This window comes from Phodopus roborovskii, unplaced genomic scaffold (assembly GCF_943737965.1).
Source record: "Phodopus roborovskii unplaced genomic scaffold, PHOROB, whole genome shotgun sequence".
NCBI classification, from domain to species: Eukaryota; Metazoa; Chordata; class Mammalia; order Rodentia; family Cricetidae; genus Phodopus; species Phodopus roborovskii.
This window is the reverse complement of record NW_026125106.1, coordinates 14,667-33,852: the sequence shown is the minus strand read 5'-3', so window position 1 is coordinate 33,852 and position 19,186 is coordinate 14,667. Positions and strand designations below refer to the sequence as shown.

Genomic DNA, 19,186 nt, shown 5'->3' with positions numbered 1-19,186 from the left:
ATTTTATGAATATTGACATAGTAATAATAATTTGAGTAACTTCTTAAGAAAATAATTATAAGCACAGATCAAGATTTAACCTCGAAGTTATCTAGTATACAGTCATTTGCTGTAAAGAATATTAGCAATCTAAACATCTAAAAGTAAGTCTTTAGTTAGATATAATATTATAGTACAGTTCAAATAAGCAGTAGAATTCTGTGTAGATGTTTATAGAAGAGACAATAAAATGCTTCGGGAAAAGACTCATATGAGACAAAATGTATTTAGTAAAATATGTGTGTATCTAGAAATGGTGGGCCACATTTAAGTCAATTTTAGCATGTAAATGTTAATAATAGTTGTTTCTTCATATACAAATTACTAGAAATTCTAGGGCTATTTTTGATTTGTCATCAATTTTTATATTAGTTCTATAATAAATATATAATTTGTGAAAGCAAAAATATGCAGCAGTAAGCTGCACAACACAGTATACTGATTTCCTTCATACAGAGAAGCATCTAGGGCTCCTCATGACTATGATTCATTGTCGCCGTCTGTTTGGGTGATGTACTTGCTGAACATCTAGCATGTGCAGAGCATTTGAATGACTGATTTGCAAGGAGGCCAGACATCTGTGCATTGCTTCCTATACTCACCTGAAATAAAATCCACTTGTCTAGATTTCCTCATGTCCAATGCAGGGGTGTGTGAAACTATAAGGAATTTGGGAAGGGTGCTATGTATCTAATAAATCTGACAAATGGAAGCAGCCTGTGGCAAACTGACAGTGATGAGAGGGAACATAAGTGAGACTTGCTGCCCTGTAAAGATTGCCAGAGCTTGCAAGGACAGCCAGCCTTGGCTCTGTTTAATAATATGTGGACATTTAATTAGAACCTTCAATAATATATTAAGTTTTCTGTGTCAGATTTACTCTGTGCCTTTCTGCTTATCTCCCTCTGAATGAGGTGATTTCCAGCAGCGTGCTCACACTGCATTATTCAGTACCAAGCAAGAGCTGTGTGTTGTTGATGAACTTTTCTCTGTTGCTAGATTGGGACCTGCATGTCATAGGCTACAGTTGCTACCCTCTGCACATTTGACACACTAATCTCTGATAAGGGCAAGTAGCATTTTTCCTTTCCAAGTAACAAAAATTCTCAGTGTTATTTAGCACCCAGTGTATCCTAACCGGGATAATGTGATCATTTCTCCACTTCCCTCTAAGAATCACACCTTCCAGTAGAAACTGAAGTTCTAAAGAAAAGGCAGAAATGCTTTCCTGTCAACAGCAGGGTCAGTATTCTCAAGGGGAGCTGTAGCTTAGTTAATTTATTTTTTTCCTCTAATTCTAGTCAAACAGTGTTCTCATCAGAAAAGATACTCTGTGAGACAGACTGTTTTGTTCTATTTGAGTTACATAAGCAACTTGCCAAGCTATCTAATAAAAGGGGGCTTATTACAAGTGTAGAAGAATTTTGAAAGTGATAAGGAGTGCCCACTGTGGTAGCAATTATAATTTTGGTGTGTGTGTGGGGGGGGCGTGCATCTTTGCCATTTCAGGAAGTTGGTAGGGTTTTTCCAGCCAGGCAGCCAAAGCCTAGACTACACCATCATATGGTTGCTAATTAGTACTAAATTACTAAATTATAATTGTAGTTTTAAAGCATCTTGTGTTAGACACATATTACTAGTAAGCAAGTTTACTTTGAGGGAATTATTATAAAGAATATTAAGAGAAATAATAAATGTCATGATCATTGTCAGGGAAAGCACACAAAAAAAGAAATGAATCTTAACTAATAGCAAAAGGAGGGCTGGAAGATGAACCTACTGAAGATCACAGAAGCTACTCTGTGCAATGATTGGAAGGTTTTATCCCACTTAGTAAACAAGGGCTAGGTATAGAATGGCCAGGTGGGAAGGCAAGGGGATTTGAAAGTTGATAGTTGCAGGTGAATATACTATAACAATGAGAAAGCAAATGAAGATTCTGAGGCCACTGAAGGATTAATTAGCCTGCCTTTGAGCATGTAAGGATTGGTAGGTATTACAACCTCAAATATGGGTTTGTAAATTTCAAAGATGGCCTAGTAGACTGGTTGAGTAAGAATAGCATTTTTCCCCCCATGAAAATTTATTTCAGAATACAATTATTGCAATGATCACTATGGATTTTCATAGGACCCTTTCCTTAGAGAGTAAGTAGGCAGGATACTTCTGGGTAGAGAACAAAAAATATTTTGTTGGTAGTCCATAGAGGAAAGGGGAACTAAACAGCAGAATTTTATAGTAGTCCTGAAGGGAATGGGGAAACACATTCCATCACTGTTGTATAACCTACCTTATTATCTTGAAAAGGTCAATAGGCATTGTCCTCTAATAATAACCAAATGCCTTTGAAAGATAGGAGTAAAAAAGATCATTTCTTAGCCTCTGTGTATTTTCTTAGTTGAGCAAACAGATATTACTGCTACAATTAGAAATAATACAATGAGTTTTTTATTCTTGTTAGAGTATTGTGTCTTTTCTAAGGTACCTTTGAAAGAATGTTTAAAGAGATGGCTCGTGGTCAAATGTGTAAAAGTAGAATGGTGATGTCCAGAAGCTCAAGTTCTAGCCATAAAAATTTCCACACTCAAGGTAAACAAGCATCTTTAACTCCTTCAATGTTCACAAGGAACAGGACGGTTTGTTTCTTGTGAGTCTAGCTTAGTATAGACAAATCTAACTTTTGAAAAGTTAAAGTTTTCTGTCTGACTAAATTTCTGAATCCTTTATGTGAGAAAAGGTCTAGTCTAGGTTCCCTGGGAACTTCAGTATGTGTGAGTACATTTGACATATGCTGGCCTATTGTCCTGAGGCTGGTCCATTTTCTCACTGTCTACAAAACAGCTGGGACTGACTGGGGAGTTTTATGCACCATGGACGACCTTTCCTTTAAGCCATTGTCTCTTTGACACAGATAGTTCAGGTCTTGACATGTCAATCATGAGGACTCTGACAACTAACAAATAATCATAACAGACTAGGAAATGCTGCATGTGGTGCTAGTAAAATAGGGTTTACACATGAACACATTGATTGTCATTTCCAGGCCCAAATAAGTAAGCAAATAGCCTGTCACCTTCACCCATGCATAGTCTACCTGCCTACTGAAATTGTCCAGTTGATCAGGATTTAGAATAAATCTTGACTTAGGATATGGAAGGCAGCATATGTTTTCCCTTGTACAAAGCTTTCTTTTTTTCACTATGTAGAATATATTAAGTTTATTTAATATAAAATATGTTTAATATACAAAACATTTTTTATATTTATTATTTTTTCTTATTTTACGTATCGATCCCAGTTCCTTCTCCCTCCCTCCTTCCCATGTCCCCCTGATCCCCCTCCCATCCCATTCCCCCTCCCACTCCACAGGGAGGGTGATGCCTTCCAGGAGCGATCATCAAAATCTGGAGTAGGGGACTAGACCCCTCCCTCCTGCCTCTAGGCTAAGGGAGTATTCCTCCATGGGTAATGTGCTCCTAAAGTCCTTTCATGCACTAGAGATACATCCTGGTTCCACTGTTAGAGGTCCTTTAGACTGCCCAGACCTTCTAACTGAGACTCACATTCAGGGGGCCATAATCAAAGGGGAACTTGATAACTCTGAGAGAACTGGCAGAGTAATGACTTCTTTCAGAAAGAAATTAAGGAATTCTATTTAATAAAAAAAATTTCTTATCGCTTAAGTGGTTAAAATTTTAGGGAAATGAGTATTTTAGGGAAATGGGCAATGAGAAGGTGCAGCTCCTTAAGGATCTTATTGATTATAGTGAAAATTATAGTGTCTCTTCACAGCAATAGGACAGTGAACTTCTGACTTAGCCATTATTCTATTGCTATGAAGAGATATACAGTGAGTGGAGAAAATTGCTAAGTCATGGAGATAGCAAATAAGTACAATAAAGAGAAATATTTACTAGTGTTGAAAGCCCTTTCCTTTTCTGTTGTTTCTTGTATATATTGTCTTTCCTAATTTGCCTTTATATAATTTCTCATTAATGTTAAATAAAGGCAATATTACACTATTATCAATGTATGATAGCAACTGCTGGGGATGAATTTGTTCTCCTACCATATCTATATGATGCCAGCCCCACCCACAATTTGACTGTACTTGGAAATATGGTTGTAAGGAGTTCATTAGGTTTAAATGAGGTTGTATAAATAGTGTGGTAATTAATGTTCATTGCCAACAAATGGACTGATAATCACTTAGGCTATTGAAGATCCTTCCAGATAAGTCTCTGAAAGCTTTTCCAGAGAGAATTAACTGAGAGGTAAGAGCCTGAATGTTTGTGGAATCATACCATGAAAGGGAGGCTTAGGAGGATTAAAAAAGCAAAACAGGAAAAGCCAGGAAATTTCTAGCATTCTCTGTTCTCTGTTTCCTGGCTTACTATGATGTGAATAGCTTTGTTGCATCTTCCAAACCATGATGTTCTGAGTCTTCTGAAACCATAATATAAAATAAATCTTTGCTCCTTTTACATTGTCTTCCAGGTAGTTTATCATAGTAACAAGACAGGTAATTAGTAGGACAAGGATCCTGATCTGACAGAAATGGTGGCATTATGAGACTATTTTCTGTGTCTCTCTGCCCACCCTATGTTCAGTTGTGTACTTATATGTATATTTGATGACAAAAGACAATGTAAGTATAGAGAAGGCAGCCATGTGCAACCTATGTGGATAGTCCTTCCCAGATATTGCCTGTACTGGCACCTGATCTTAGACTTACCAGTCTCTCACAATGTAAGAAAATAAATTACTGTGTGGAAGCCAGAGTTTGTCTTACTTTGTTATGGAAGACAGAATTGAATAAGACCTCAATTATATTACAGGTGCTCAGATTTTTTTTCAATTTGTTGTTGTAAGTTGCATTAAATTATTATGGCAGACTCTTGGCACAGAACTTTTTCAGACATGTGCATTTATGTTCCTGTATGTGCATGCATGCACATGTGTGCTTGTGGAAATGAAGCTGATGCTGTTGTCTCTTCCTCAGTCCATCTTTGCTTTAGTTTTAGAAGGAAGGTAGACTTGCTGGCCAGCAGGCCCCAGGGATCCTTCTATCTCTTCCTCCTTCATGCCCAGATTGCATGGACCACAATAAGATGGGTGCTGGGGATTGAACCTGGTATATTTATAACAATTACTGAACTGTGACCCATCTCTACATACCCAGAAGTTTTAAAAGTTAAGCCTATTTTTTTAAAACTTTTCTTAACTAATTTCTTTCCTTACTAATAGAAGCAACATTCAATGGCCATTTCCCATCACTTTTGGTGACTTTTTCCATTGGCAGTCACCACATAGCTTGAAAGGCTTATTTCTTTATACTAGTCTGTCTAACATAGTGTCCTATTTAGCATCAAATACAAAGCCTATCCTCAATACTAAGTCTTGAACAATTATGTTCTATTGCTTTCCAAGTTTATGTAACAAAGGTCTTTGTAATGTGAATGGTTGTAGAAGGTGAAGCTATTATAACCTATGGCTAATAATAGAACAACACTAATGAAACACTAAAAAGAATATTTGAATATTTAAAAACAAAAACCAAATACATTTTTAGGAAAGTATTTTATTTTTGTTTCAACAGATGAAATTCATAACTTTGTTTTCTGATAAGACAATTCAAACATATAAATCAATTACAACAATGTACTTATCAGATTCCCCCCTCCCACCCCTATATTTTAAAGCAACTGACAATTCTGAAGGACACCAAGACAATAGGGCTTAGCTAGACAATGTGGCAATTAAAATGTGGTCCTCTACGAACATAATTACAGCAGTTGTTGAAAAGAATTTGTTCTTTGATCATACAGACTGACAAGAATCATCATGAAATGAGAATTTAGCTTCCCTTACAGTTAGAGGGAAAGGGGTGTGTGTGTCAAAACAGAGAGCTGGGGAGTCAGACTGAAAACAACAGAAAGCCCTAGGCAAAATTTTCTTCAATAAAAACGTGTCCCCTTGAAGATACCTATTCAAACTTCCATTTCATGTTGAACTGAGTATCTGCTTCCCCATTCCCAGTACCCGGGAGAGAACCACTTATGTTTTCCTTGTTTAAAATTAATAAAATTTACAAACCAGCATCTCTCAAAGAGAGATGAGGATTTTTGAAATAATTTTGATTTAAGAAGTCAAGGATGTTAAAGATAAACCAAGCCACACAGAGAGGCCAGAGGGATAGCCTCTCAGACCTGGGACTCCCAGGGAGTGAGGGAGGGGATACCCACTGATCTGTCCTAGTGTAAATCCTGTAGCACCTTTGTAGCAGGTTTGCAGTTGTTCACAGCATCCTGCATGCTGTTCACAGACGCCTCACAGCACCCTTGTGAGGTAGGTAGTGGTAGACTCATCTAGGACCGGGATGCAGAGATGTTCAGTATCTTGCCCACGAAGAAAAATGAATCTAGAGCCAGAGGCTTGGGGATTCTCACTCTAGACCCGTATCTGTTAAATACTTAACTGTTCTGACTCCCTGAGAGTGGATCATTAAAGCAGGTTTGTCCTTATTGCCAGATTCCTGCCTGGTCAGGTGGACAATGAGACCCATCTACAAATTATATAGCTTGGATGCTGGAATGAGAAACAGGTGTGAACAGTGTATAAGCTGAAGGAACTGATGTGTTTATGTTTGAAGCACGATTTGATGATGACTTTATTCATTGATATTCAGCTAAGTTATTTTGATTATGGATACTCAGTAGACACTATGTGAATGAGGAAATTTTGCTGGACAGTGTGAAATTAAATTTTCTAGGTTCTTAAAACAGAAGCTGTATAAATCTGATCGGTAATTTCTAATCAAAGATGAGAAGGAATTACACAGGTTCCTGTACTTTCTGTGGTAATTTGAGATAATATTGGCAGTATTTGAAAATAAACAAATATAACAACACTTACAATGGTTTTTAAATACAGAATGTATCTGCTTATGGTTTGGAACTCAAACCATGAAGGTTGCTGTTAAAGGCAGTTTAGCATTCACAAACCCCACTGATTTTTCTTCCACAGTTCGACTCTCCTACATCTGCTTATTCACTCACTGCCATTTGTTAAAAGGGTTGTGCCTTCCAGTTTACAACAAGTGCTGTTTGGAGAAGACACCGAATGAAACAGCGAACTACTGTTATCTCTCCTTACCAGCCAAGAGACAGTTTCCAGTTATTTTCCATTTCTGTGAACCCATTTATTCATTTCAGAGGACTCTGGGCACAATGTGCTTTGTATTGAATCTAGTCCTGAATAATACCAGCAACTTCTCATATCAGTGCCAGGGAGGACTCTTGAGGCCACTGAAGCACAGGCAACTGGATTCTCCAGGTGTTGCTAAAATGAAAGAGCTTACATAAATCAAGGTGGTGGAGCTGACTGGTAATCTCTTTGCATTACATGTTTGTTCTGTGCTCACTGAGTTAATTCCCAGTAGGGTGTCTGCACTGATATAGTGTGAGGCTTAAGGAAATCTATCACAGTGTATCCTCTCCCTCCCCTTTCTTTTTCTATCCACTTCTCCGTCTCCCCTCTCCATGCCCCCTCCATGTATGTGTTTAAAGAAGTACTTAATTTTCATGGGTGCTATGTATGTGTAAAACAGATGTGAACTATTCATCCCTCTATTTAGCCCACGGCTAAAGCAGCAGATTAGAAATGGGGAACTGCCTTCTTGCTTCAGTGCTAGCAGATCCCTCTCTTGTGCTAAGGAATAAGATGCCTAGTGTGACTGCACTTAGAAAAGTTCACATAAATGTTACTTCTGCCTCAGGGGGAATAGCTGGAAAAAAAATTGTCTCCTATTGTGATAATAAATACCTATTTTGCAACCTCATTTAAGATTTAGGGTCTTTTCTGTCACACATGCCCTATCTAGTGGCATGTGATTAAAATTTCATACTGTGATTTCTGGATGATTCTCAACTTAATTTTCTTTATTGGTGCCCAAATAGGATAATGACAAGCTTCATGTAGGTCATAAGCTTGCTTTTACCATGTCTTTCCCCGTATTTTTGGGGGGAGATGACATTAATATTGGTGTGTGTGTGTGTGTGTGTGTGTGTGTGTGTGCATGTGTGTGTGTGTTAACTGATGTTAAAATTCATGTTACAATTATAGAAATTTATTAACATGTTATTAAAATGTCTGAACTGATTTACTCAGTTGAGAGTGTTGTGGAATGAAACAAGGACTGTACAGCTGTAATACGGGGCTTTCTTACCAATCCAAGTTTTTTTTGACAAAGGTTTATAATTTTTGCACTGAGTTATTTATAAGAATTGAAGAAAGGCACCTAGTGACAAGCCCTCGAAGCTAGTATTTTCAGATTTTCTCAGTAGTAAAAATGTTCGGTGAATTTGCCCTTAGGTTCACCACTGTTTTCTTAACTTGGCTTTGTTACACACTTATCTTCAGCTTTTTGTTTTGGGTCTGACAATGAATAATTAAGAAAAAGAATTCAGAGTTGTGTAGTAGGCTTATCTACTGTAAAGGAAGTAGGTAGGAACTCATAACTTTTATTTTAACTGAGTCATGACACAGAAGTAACAGAAACAGTTGGAACAGCACATTCATGAGTGAGAATGAGAAAGTGAAACCATGTAAATAGAAATAAAACAGATGATTACATAGTACACAACCAGAGTCTTCATAAATATGGGGTTAGAAGCCAGGTAACTCCATTCAAAATCTGCTTGGAGTGCATTTAATAACTTGGTTTCATGGCATCTTATCTTTCTTTCTTAATGCCTAAGAGCAACCTCTGAAGTACTATATCTATTGTATGTATACCTGATGGTGTTCCCTGGACAAGCCAGTTTGTGGTGCTGATGGAGAGGTGTGTAGTACCTCCTAAACCACAATGTGGGAAAACAGGTCTACAGGTCTTTGTTTTCATTGTAAAAAATGACACTCTGATAGCTGTGACTGATCTTTGACCAACTCTGGCAGTCTTGGGAAAGATTCTTCAAGGACAAGAAAATCCTATGGCAAGCTCTCTGTTTTGAAATTAAAGAATAGCAAACTAATTTTTTGTTTGTTTGTTTTGCTTTGGTCTTTCTCCAGAAGCCGCAACAGATTTTTTGTATTTGTAGTGACCTGGCATTGAGTCCCAATCTTTTTGTCTTCTCTCAACATGACATTCATGCACCATTCCTGGGTTCTTTCCTTCCTTTTCTACCTTCACCCCCTTTACTAGAAGTTATAAAATGAGCTATACAAGGTAAAGTCATAAAATGAGCTATACAGGGTAAACACAATGCCATAGTGTGACAGCTGCCTGAGCTTACCACCCTAAAACTATTCCTGAGGTATACAGCAGAAGGACTTATTTTTGTCAGTCAGATTGAGCAGGAAGAATTTTCAATTCACTCTTTCCTCAACATCAGACAAAATTCTTTTTTTCCCATTAACAATGTGCTTACACAGACCAGAATCTTCATCATTACCTTCTGCATTCTTACTTTACACTAGGTCTTGGATCATGAAATTTCAGCTGAGCAAAGGCTTAGGAAAAAATGATGCTGTTTTATGTATGGCTTGGTAGATGCTTAAAGGTCAAATGATTCTGCCAATTTTATAAACAATGCAGGACTTATCTTTACGTATCTTTATCTTTTCTTATCTTTACAGGATAGCTGATCATATATAGATTTCATTGTCCATCAGATCAGTCCATGCCCCCTTAGTAACCTGACAGCCTGGCCTCTCTATAATTTCTACTCATTCCATCACCAGAATTGGATTCAATCGGATATGCATCTTCCTTCACAGTTGAACACAGTCCTGTCTGTCTCACGCTAGTGTTTCCAAGAGCCTTATGTTGTTTGTGAAGTTTCTATAAGCTATCTTTCCCAATAAAGATATATTTCCCATATGAGTCAAATTACTTTTTTAAAAAAAATTTATACATTTCATTTAAAAAATAATACCACAACATATTTAACTGAGATATTAGATGCTTAAGCCCTTTTTTTCTTTAAAAAAAATTAGGAAACAGAACATGTTTTTCTAACACTTCATGTTGATAACTTGACTTGTTTATACATGTAAAGAAACCCCACATGCCCATGAAAATTACCCAGTTGTAACAGACAACAAGACAAATCTAAATCAAGATCCTTTTGATTATTAGTACTGATTTCCTTTAAGAATAAAACCAGACTATCAGGCATCTGAAGGAAAGTTTTGCCAGGCTTCTGGTTAGTAACATCCAATATGGTGCAGGCATTATGGGATTTTTGAGAAAAAAAACATTAAAAGGTAAGTATAGACATAAAATTTGTTTCATATTTCTCTCTCCTTTCAAGTTTACCAATTTTTAAAACAATTGCATTTTAAATACTTAAAAAAACAAGCCACCTACCCCACATATTTTTACATATATATAAACAATAGCTTTGCTATTGATTATAATATGGGGCTTTCCATACTTTATGGATACAACATGTAAAGACAAATATATTATGTACTAGATGTCTCAGGTAGGCACAGAGTACCTGATTTTACAGCCAGGGAAAAAGAGGGTGTTACCTTTCATTTATCCACAATAAAATATGTACTTTGTACACAACTTAGTTTTACTTGTGGTATCACCTGGATATGGACACAGGTGGGTGTGGGTGGACATCCTGCTGTAAGGAATAGAAAAATAATGTTTACAACTCTATGTTAAATCTTCCATCTCGTTATTATTTCTTGATCATACAGCTTGTAGATTCTGTCAATTATTTTTCAGTGTAGAATAAAGATGTTAAAGCAATTTAGAATGGGAGGTGTGCAACACAATGAAGGAAGCTAACATGCAGCCAATGTCTGTTCCTTTTGGCCCTTCTAGATCAGGAACAAAATTCTTAGAACCATTTTCAGCATGCACAGTTACCTTTTGAATGGTAATGGAATTAAAACGTAGTTAACCGATTCAAAGATCACAGTTTTGTTCTTCTAAAGCTTTTTATTATATTACAGGTAGAGCCTTTCTTAAAAATGTTAAGTGTTCTCTTAATTGTACCATCTCCTTTCTTTCTGCTGAGGCTATAAATAAAGCTTTCTGTTTAAAGTTGGCTTTATTTCAGCCCACCTGTTTCTAGGAGAGAAAGAGAGAGAGGGAAGGAGGGAGGGAGGGAGGGAGCGAGATAGAGAGAACAATTCAGCCTCTAGATTGCTGTGAGATGTCAGATTGTGACTATGTGAATGAGAAGCCTTAACTCCTAAAGTGTTGTATGAGAAAGACCATAAACTTCCTGTTTCTTCCCTCTATTTTCTTTTGAGGCAATTTCCAGTTTAAGAATTACACACAGTTTTCTGAGTTCTAATGAAAGATGACTTCTCTCTGGAGAGAGCCTACATTGATGAGGCATGACAGCTGCTTGTAAGTGGCATTGAGAAATAGGTAAATGGAGAAGGAACAATCATTTCAATTATGGCATCTGCAAAGGAGGCAGAAAGATGGGGGATTACCTAGCCTTTCCTTTGCCTGTGGATTACTACCAGTGGCTAATTTCCAACTGTGCCTAATTTATAAATTAAATCTTGCCAATAATGAGGTGTGCACAGAGTAAAATATAGTATGCATAGGACTTGATACTGGCTGAAGCTTCCAGTTCTGGTCCAGGGGACCTTGAGATCTATCTACTCTATGAAAGTAGGGGAACCTGCTATACACTCTGCTACTTTCTCCTTTCTATTCAGGATGTCTTGCAGGGAGTTTGGGGTGAGGGAGAATAGAGACAAATTGAAGGACAGAAATCTGGAATTCATGTGAACTTCTCTTGTTCATATTCCTATTATTGGAATGAGCAGCAGCTGTCCACCTTGTGCTTTGAGACTTTTTGCACATATCTTAAGCACATCTTTGGTTCTGTCACCCGGGCTTCATCATGGTCACCAGTAGAGAATCTGACTGAGGATGAGGAGTTCCTGCCCATTCTGGAGGAAATGCGCAGCTACATTTACTGTTCTTAAAATGGACAAGCCAATTTTATATCAGAAAGCCTGTCAATAATTCTTGACTTAATGGTATCATTTCTTATCTAACCTTTCAAGCACAGACTTAGGTCCCAGGCCCCAGCTTAGTCAAGACCACAGAAAATAAGCTTTCATCTCTCTTCTTGTTGGCCTATGTTGGGAAGAGTTCTTTCCCAATTAATCACAGTTTTTCTGGCTCACGTGTGAGGAAGCTAACATGGGAACGGCTCTTGAACGTAGAAAGGGAGAGAGACTCAGATCAAGTGTTTTTTATGTACCCAGAAACACCTTCTGCCACCTGGCCAAATTAAATAATTAAAAAAAAGCAGATGTCAAATGGCACTTTATATCCTAATCTTTCCTATAAAAGCAGAATAACTCCAAAAGCCTTCATCATAAACTATTAAGGGTGTTATACTAATCGGGTTGAATAGAGGAAAGTCAATGGAAATAACTGGTCATATGATGTATTATTCTACCAGGAGATGTTCATTTCAGTAATAAAAACGATACACCGGTACCCTTTGGTCCCAAAGAATTTTTGTTGTTGTTTGGTTTTTAAATTGGTCCATACCCCACAGAATCCATTTGAAATCCCAGATGAACTACAGACAGTAGGGACTCAGAGAAGGAGATAAGGGCAGAAGCAATACAAGTTTAAAAAGAAGCACTATCACTAATACTTCTTCAGCTGGGACAGGACTATAAAAATGAGCAATAAAGGAAATAGAATTTAAATAGATCCCTGTGTCTCCCTCCAGCCTTTCTTTAAATTCTTGATGTCTTTTCTGTCAGGTCTGAGTCTTCTCAGTTGAAAATGATCTATTTTTTTTTCTTTTCTGTGGAGCCTCGAGACACATTCTGTGTTGTTTCACAGTTCTGTGCACAGCCCCTGACGATAAGAGAAATGATTTGACAGAGGGATGAAGGAAGACCCTGTAAGTAAAAGTTAATTTACACAGGGCTCTCTGCAATTTTACTTCTCTAGGATCACACCCTCTCTTTTGTGCCTCTAACCCAGACATATATGTGTTTCAACTGTAGGAATGGAAAGTGACATAAGTCAGGCTTCAGTGGAGATGAGATTTAAATAATCCCTTTTTTTTTTTGTTTTTGTTTTTTTTTTAAAGAGTCACAGACAATGGTGACTTTAGACTCCAGTGTAAAAGGATTCTCTGACAGAATGGTGAGAAAAGAACAAATTCTGGATAGATCTGTATTGTAAGAGAGCTGTTGTTGATAAGCAGAATATCTGAGAAAGCTGAACAAACCCAGAGTTTTAACAATGTCCTTATAAAGATTTTAGGCTTAACAATTTCTGGATTGTATTTTTAGAACTTAAAAATACTTGAAAAGCACACGATTACAAGTGCTAAGGACATGAAAAGAGGCTGGAAAAGAAAAGTAATACTAGGGTTTCTGAATAGCAGAAATTGCTTACCAGCATGGCAAACCCATATTGTTTGGGTGAGTTATCTGTTGTAGTAATTTGTTTACAAACATTTGGGTCCATGGATCAACTTGGAGTATTAGGGCTTTGGCCAGGGAATTTTCTTCTATTTAATGCTAGAAAGAACAAGTACTTCTTTGAAAATGCTTAGAAACATATGGGCTATTGGTCAACTAAGAATAAAATGTTGGACCAAATACTTGTTTTTCTTCATAGGATACATTAAAGCAGGAACTCAGAGATGGAATTATCTAAAGGGATGAGTAGGCCACAATATTGGTCTGATCAGTTATTCTATATGATGGTCTTGTTTGATCTCACAGAGAAATGATCATAAAGAAAACCTCACACAACCATTTTGTAAAACATGAAAAGCTGTGGATTCCTTCCAGACTAATGTGGTTTGATCAAGCCAGACCACCTGAAACAGAATACCAGGTGATCCTACATTCAAAACAGCTGGACAAAGCAGCCTTACAGATTACAGCCAGGATTTCTGCATCTTCTTAGAATCCCGCATGAAAGCGCCCCTTACCAGCAGGAAGTAGTTTGGAAAGAACGACGCCCAAATTCCCAAACATTGTCTATAAATGTTTGTTTTCATTTAAATGGACTTGGTTATATAAAATAAATAATAAAAAGAACTGTACATGACAGCCCCAGTCAATGGAATGCCAGAGCTTTGCAGACCCTGATGATTTGCATTAATTGTGAGAAAATGGAAAACTAGATATCCATTCTATTTTTTAAAAATTCTTTAGTATATTTATTTATGCAGTAAGTTGCCAATTCCCCTGGAAAGTCTGGTAAATATGCAATCATGGTCTGAACAGTTATTCTAACAATAACTATAATCTTACTAAAAATATTGGGTTAAGAACATTTCAGTGTGGTGCTACTCTGAAGTTTACCATTTGGGGGTTTCAAGGAACTCCTATTTTTGAAGATGCTAACAATTAAGTAGGAAAAGTGGTACTTCATGTTCCAATCCCATTGGAGAAATTTCAAGGTAAAATGTAGTAAACACAGAACTTTTGAGAGTCTTTATACACTTACCTAGACCTTTGAACTTGTAAGTAGTAGCTCTGGAATGTACCATTTGTTCAACTTATTGGTAATTTAGGAATATCTTAACTATTCTATGGATCAGATAATAGAGAATTTACTCTGCATTTTCTTGATAGAATAACATATAAAGCTTTGAAGTAAGTATTTTATTGATGATCTCAAATCCAATTTCATTTGCCTTAGGAGCTTTTTTGGTCAACTTTTATAAATTTTGTCAAAAAATGGAATTGCAAAATTTCATATTGTTAATTGCTTATCTCTGTCTTTCTCCCCCTCTCATATATGTACACACAATTTGCCAAGTACACAGTCTTTAAGGTGTTTCAAAATTAAAAGGAAGTAGGTTCTCTTTTAGAAGACTATTTTTCCATTTTAACTATAAGAACATAGCACTTAATGTTTTTTGGAGTTGAAATTTTGGTAGAATTTAGCATAGGTTGACACAAGTTCTTAGATATAAGTCCATAAATGGAAAATGAATTTCTAAAATGTTTGTGAAAATCATCAGGATTGCTAAATGAAATGTAACTTAAATATGCAACTATTCAATCTCTAATAATAATAATGATGATGATGATGATGATAATCATCTCAGTTCCTACCCCTGGTAAAGGAGAAATGGTTTTATATGTATTGTCCACCCAGTTTGCAAAGCAATCTGTGAACCTTTTAGAAATTGAGGGCATTGTAATAGTTCTTCAATTTTCAGATTTTAAAGTTCTGTATATTTCCAAACATTTAAAGAAATTATGCTCTTGAGAGTCAGACCCATAACACTAAAGAAGGAAATCCCAGAATCTGTGCAAACTTTGTGTATGATGATTAAATACATGTCATCTAAGGAATACAATCTGTATCCAATACTTTTTCAGGGCATTTGAATAAATGCTTTGAAAGTTATCTAAGACTCAGCCAAGTGGAACTATGTTTCCTTAAACCCGGTCACTGATGATTATATATATATATATATATATATATATATATATATATATATATATATAGTTTTTGGAGTGGTAACATTGACACCAACTGAGTTGGGCAGATAGGCTCAGGTCAACAAAGTGAAAGAGTCAATACAACATTACATTTTTGTAGCTTTTCCCCAGTGAAGGAACAAAACTTTTTTTTTTTTTAATCCACACTGGCTTTTCTTTCACTACTTTACACAAACAGATTCTGCTTATCTATGTCACATAGTTTACAACATGAAACTAAAAGTCTTGATTATGAAGCAAGGAAACATCCCAACATTGCCTAATTGTGGTCATACTATGTATATAGTACTTGAATTGAGAAATTGGGTGTGTCCTGTGCTGTGTGTTTCCTTTGACTTGTAGTCTGGCCGGCAGCTAACACACTTAAAAAAGAACATTGGCTGCATCACTGTCATGATGTGCTTGAATCACCCTGATTTTTACTGACTTCTGAAAACTCCTTATCCAGAGAGATTTTGGACCTCAGAATTATTGGTATCAGCTACTGATGAATATTGACAAACAATTATATATCATCATTACTTCCTTTTCCATTTGCCATTAACCCATGAGCAGTGAGTGGTGAAAGTAAAACTAAGGGCTAGCTACTTTTATGAATGACACCTACCTTGCATTTTACAGGTACATCTAGTGATATTCCACCTTCTGAGGAAACCCAAAGGCTTCTGTTACAGTAAACTGGTCCAGGTTGGTAGTGTACATATAAAAAATATTCCATTCTGTATCAAAACTAGGCACATGCCTTTATTTATAGTAACAGAAGTTAACAGAGTTAAGCAGTTTTGACTTGGGTCCTGTTTCTTGGCATCCTACATCAGGCATACACATCTCAACACATCTCTGCCTGTTACTCCAGGGATCTAATCTCAGGTTTATCAGTGGGTAAAAGGAAGGTGAAATCACACTTGGATCTATACTGGTGAGTAACTAAAAGCACAACCTCTCATTCATATTGCTTTAAAACATATACAGCATATATGTTTCAAAAAAAAAGAATATATTGATCTCTTTTTGGTGTTGAACCAACAGTATTGTATGATGCAAGGTTTTAACAAATGATAATAATAAATACAAATTTTACTGTAGAGTATGTTTTAGACAAATGTGTCTTTTAATATGTAAAGCCTACACTGTAGGTTGTTCTTTTTAGTTTTATTTTTTTTTCTTTTGTTTTTGTAGTGGTAGAAAATGTTGAATTGTCCATCAGCATGAGCCAAGGGTTCAGGTTCATTACTGAGATCCCCACAATGCCAATATTTGCAATGCAAACAATTAGTGTCCCACTGTGTGAAGGGCTCTGACACATGCCTGCCTGCCTCTAATGGGCCAGCCTCCTTCAGAAGTCTTCCTGTTTCCATGGACCCTGCTTTGACACAGGGATAGCATGAAGCTGCCTAATAACCTCGGGATTCACTATGTCATACCTCTCACTCATTACCAACAGCTACACAGAGACAGTAGTGTATGCGGTGGGCCCTTATATCATTTTCATGTTGAACCTCCTGGGTCCAGCCACCTCCCCTTCCACAACAGCACCATTGTTTTTTCGGGCACATACTCAAGGTCAATGCTGTTTTTGTGCTTGCCTTTTCCTCGGCTCCCACACAAAAAGCAGGAGAAAACAAAACAAAACCACTCCCAGGAAGGTGAAACAGCCCATGGCTGTAGATACCAGTATTGTTTTAAGGTCCAGGGAAAAGGTATTGGCATTAGTGCCGTTGGAAATGGTGTCATTGGAGTCGGTCATGTACATTGGGGTCCTGTTTGCGTAAAGGAAGCGGTCTGAGGTGAATCCCTTTACAGTGAGAGAAGCTGTGAAGGTGTCATTCCCAGCAGCATTGCTAGCAATGCAAACATACAACCCACTGTCTTGATCCTGCGCAAAACGGATTTCCAAAGGTACCATCACCCAACACAGTGGCCCTTCCATTGGACTTGGCAGTGATAAAACGCCTTCGGGGTGTCACCCAGGAAATCACTGGCTGTGGATCTCCATCAGCATTGCACTCCAGCTGGACCGTCTGTCCTTCATCCACTAGTAGATGCTGTAGCTTTTTTCACGAATTTTGGGCTTTTTGCAGGTAAAATAAAAAGAAAGAGCAGTGCTATGGAAATCCTTAAATGACCTCTCACGTATGGTGTCTGGCCCGGCACACATGGGTTGCTGGCCCCCAAATTGTAGGGTGGGTTGTCTCTGTAGGAGCCAGAGAAGTCGGCAGTCACAGGCTAGTGGGTTGTTGTTAATGCTCAGGACCTCCAAAGCCCTAGGGGAGGAGAAGACATTCTCTTCCAATGTTTCCAGCAGGTTCTGAGACACATTGAGTACACGGAGGAAGCGGAGCCCTTGGAAGGAGTGAGGCTCAATAGTGCGGAGTTGGGCGCCCACTATATGAAGCTCTTGTAGGCGAATCAGGTCAGAAAACATGCCTGCTTCGATAGTGCTGATGGGATTGTAGGAGAGGTTAAGGTGGGTCAGGTACACCAGGTGTTTAAAGGCAAGGAAGGGGACAGTGGACAGGTTGGTGTTAGTGATGGAAAGGGATGTGAGGTTGAGACCATAGAGGCTATTGGCTGGCATCATGTCCAGCAAAGGCCAATAGTCAATCTCTAGGTGTTTCAGGTGGAACAATCTTTTAAAGGCATACACAGGCATATTGTTGATATTAAGATGCTTCAGATGCAGGGTGATGAGGCTGCGGAGGGTGGGAAAGGGCTTCTGTTGGTACTGCTGTTAAGTTGCACTTCTCCAGAGTGAGCTGCTCCAAGCTAAGTAGTCCGCTGAAGGCCCTGTGTGATATATAAACCAAATCATTGTCCCCCACTTCTAGAGACTTCAGGTTATGTAAATCCTGGAACATGTAGTCCAGCAAAATGACAATCTTATTTTCACTAATGTCAAGCTTGGTGAGGTTGGACAGTCCTGTGAATACTCCCAATGGTACCAACTTAAGACGATTGCCTTTCAGTCGGAGGGAACGCAAGTTAAAGAGGTTGTTAAATGCTCCAGGCTCCACATTGGTGATGATGTTGTCACTCAAGTCTATCTCCTCCAAGAGAGGATATGAAATGAATTCTTCAGGGTTTATGCTTTTTAACCTATTTTTACTGAGGTCCAAGATTTTGGTCTCAATGGGAATGCCTTCTGGGATGGCAATCAAACGTCTTCGGTGGCAGCTAACAGATTTGTTCTGGGCAGAGCACTCACAGCGAGCAGGACAGCCGATGGTGGATCCCATGAAGAGTAACACCATAGCCAGACCCAGGAATGGCTGCCAGCATGGTATGGCCGTGTGAAGCATGACTCCACTTCTTAGTCTACGCCTTGGTTATGGGCCTGCATGGATGGGGGAAAGAGAAGGTGAAAGGACAGGTTAGGACAGACACTGGGAATGGGACATAAGTAAGGAACAGTTAGAAAACAAAGATACCAGATTTGGTGGCAATCAGATTTGGGATTATACTCAAGGATTCCCATATTATCTATGGGAATTTGTGCTTATGTGGTCTTGGCTACTAAGTAGGGATAATGGAGGTGGTAACCGTAAGAGGATAATGGAGGTGGTAACCGTAAGAGCTTCTAAGATTTATCATGACCAACTCAGCATTGGAAAACTACAGATAGAAGTTTAGTGTTTGGCACAGACGAAGCAAAACAGAATATGTT

At 37.8% G+C, this 19,186-nt stretch overlaps 1 pseudogene; it reads right to left on the bottom strand.

The window, feature by feature from the left end:
- Positions 1-16,987: 16,987 nt before the first annotated feature.
- Positions 16,988-18,853, bottom strand: LOC127225955 (leucine-rich repeat and immunoglobulin-like domain-containing nogo receptor-interacting protein 2; annotated as a pseudogene).
- Positions 18,854-19,186: the final 333 nt, after the last annotated feature.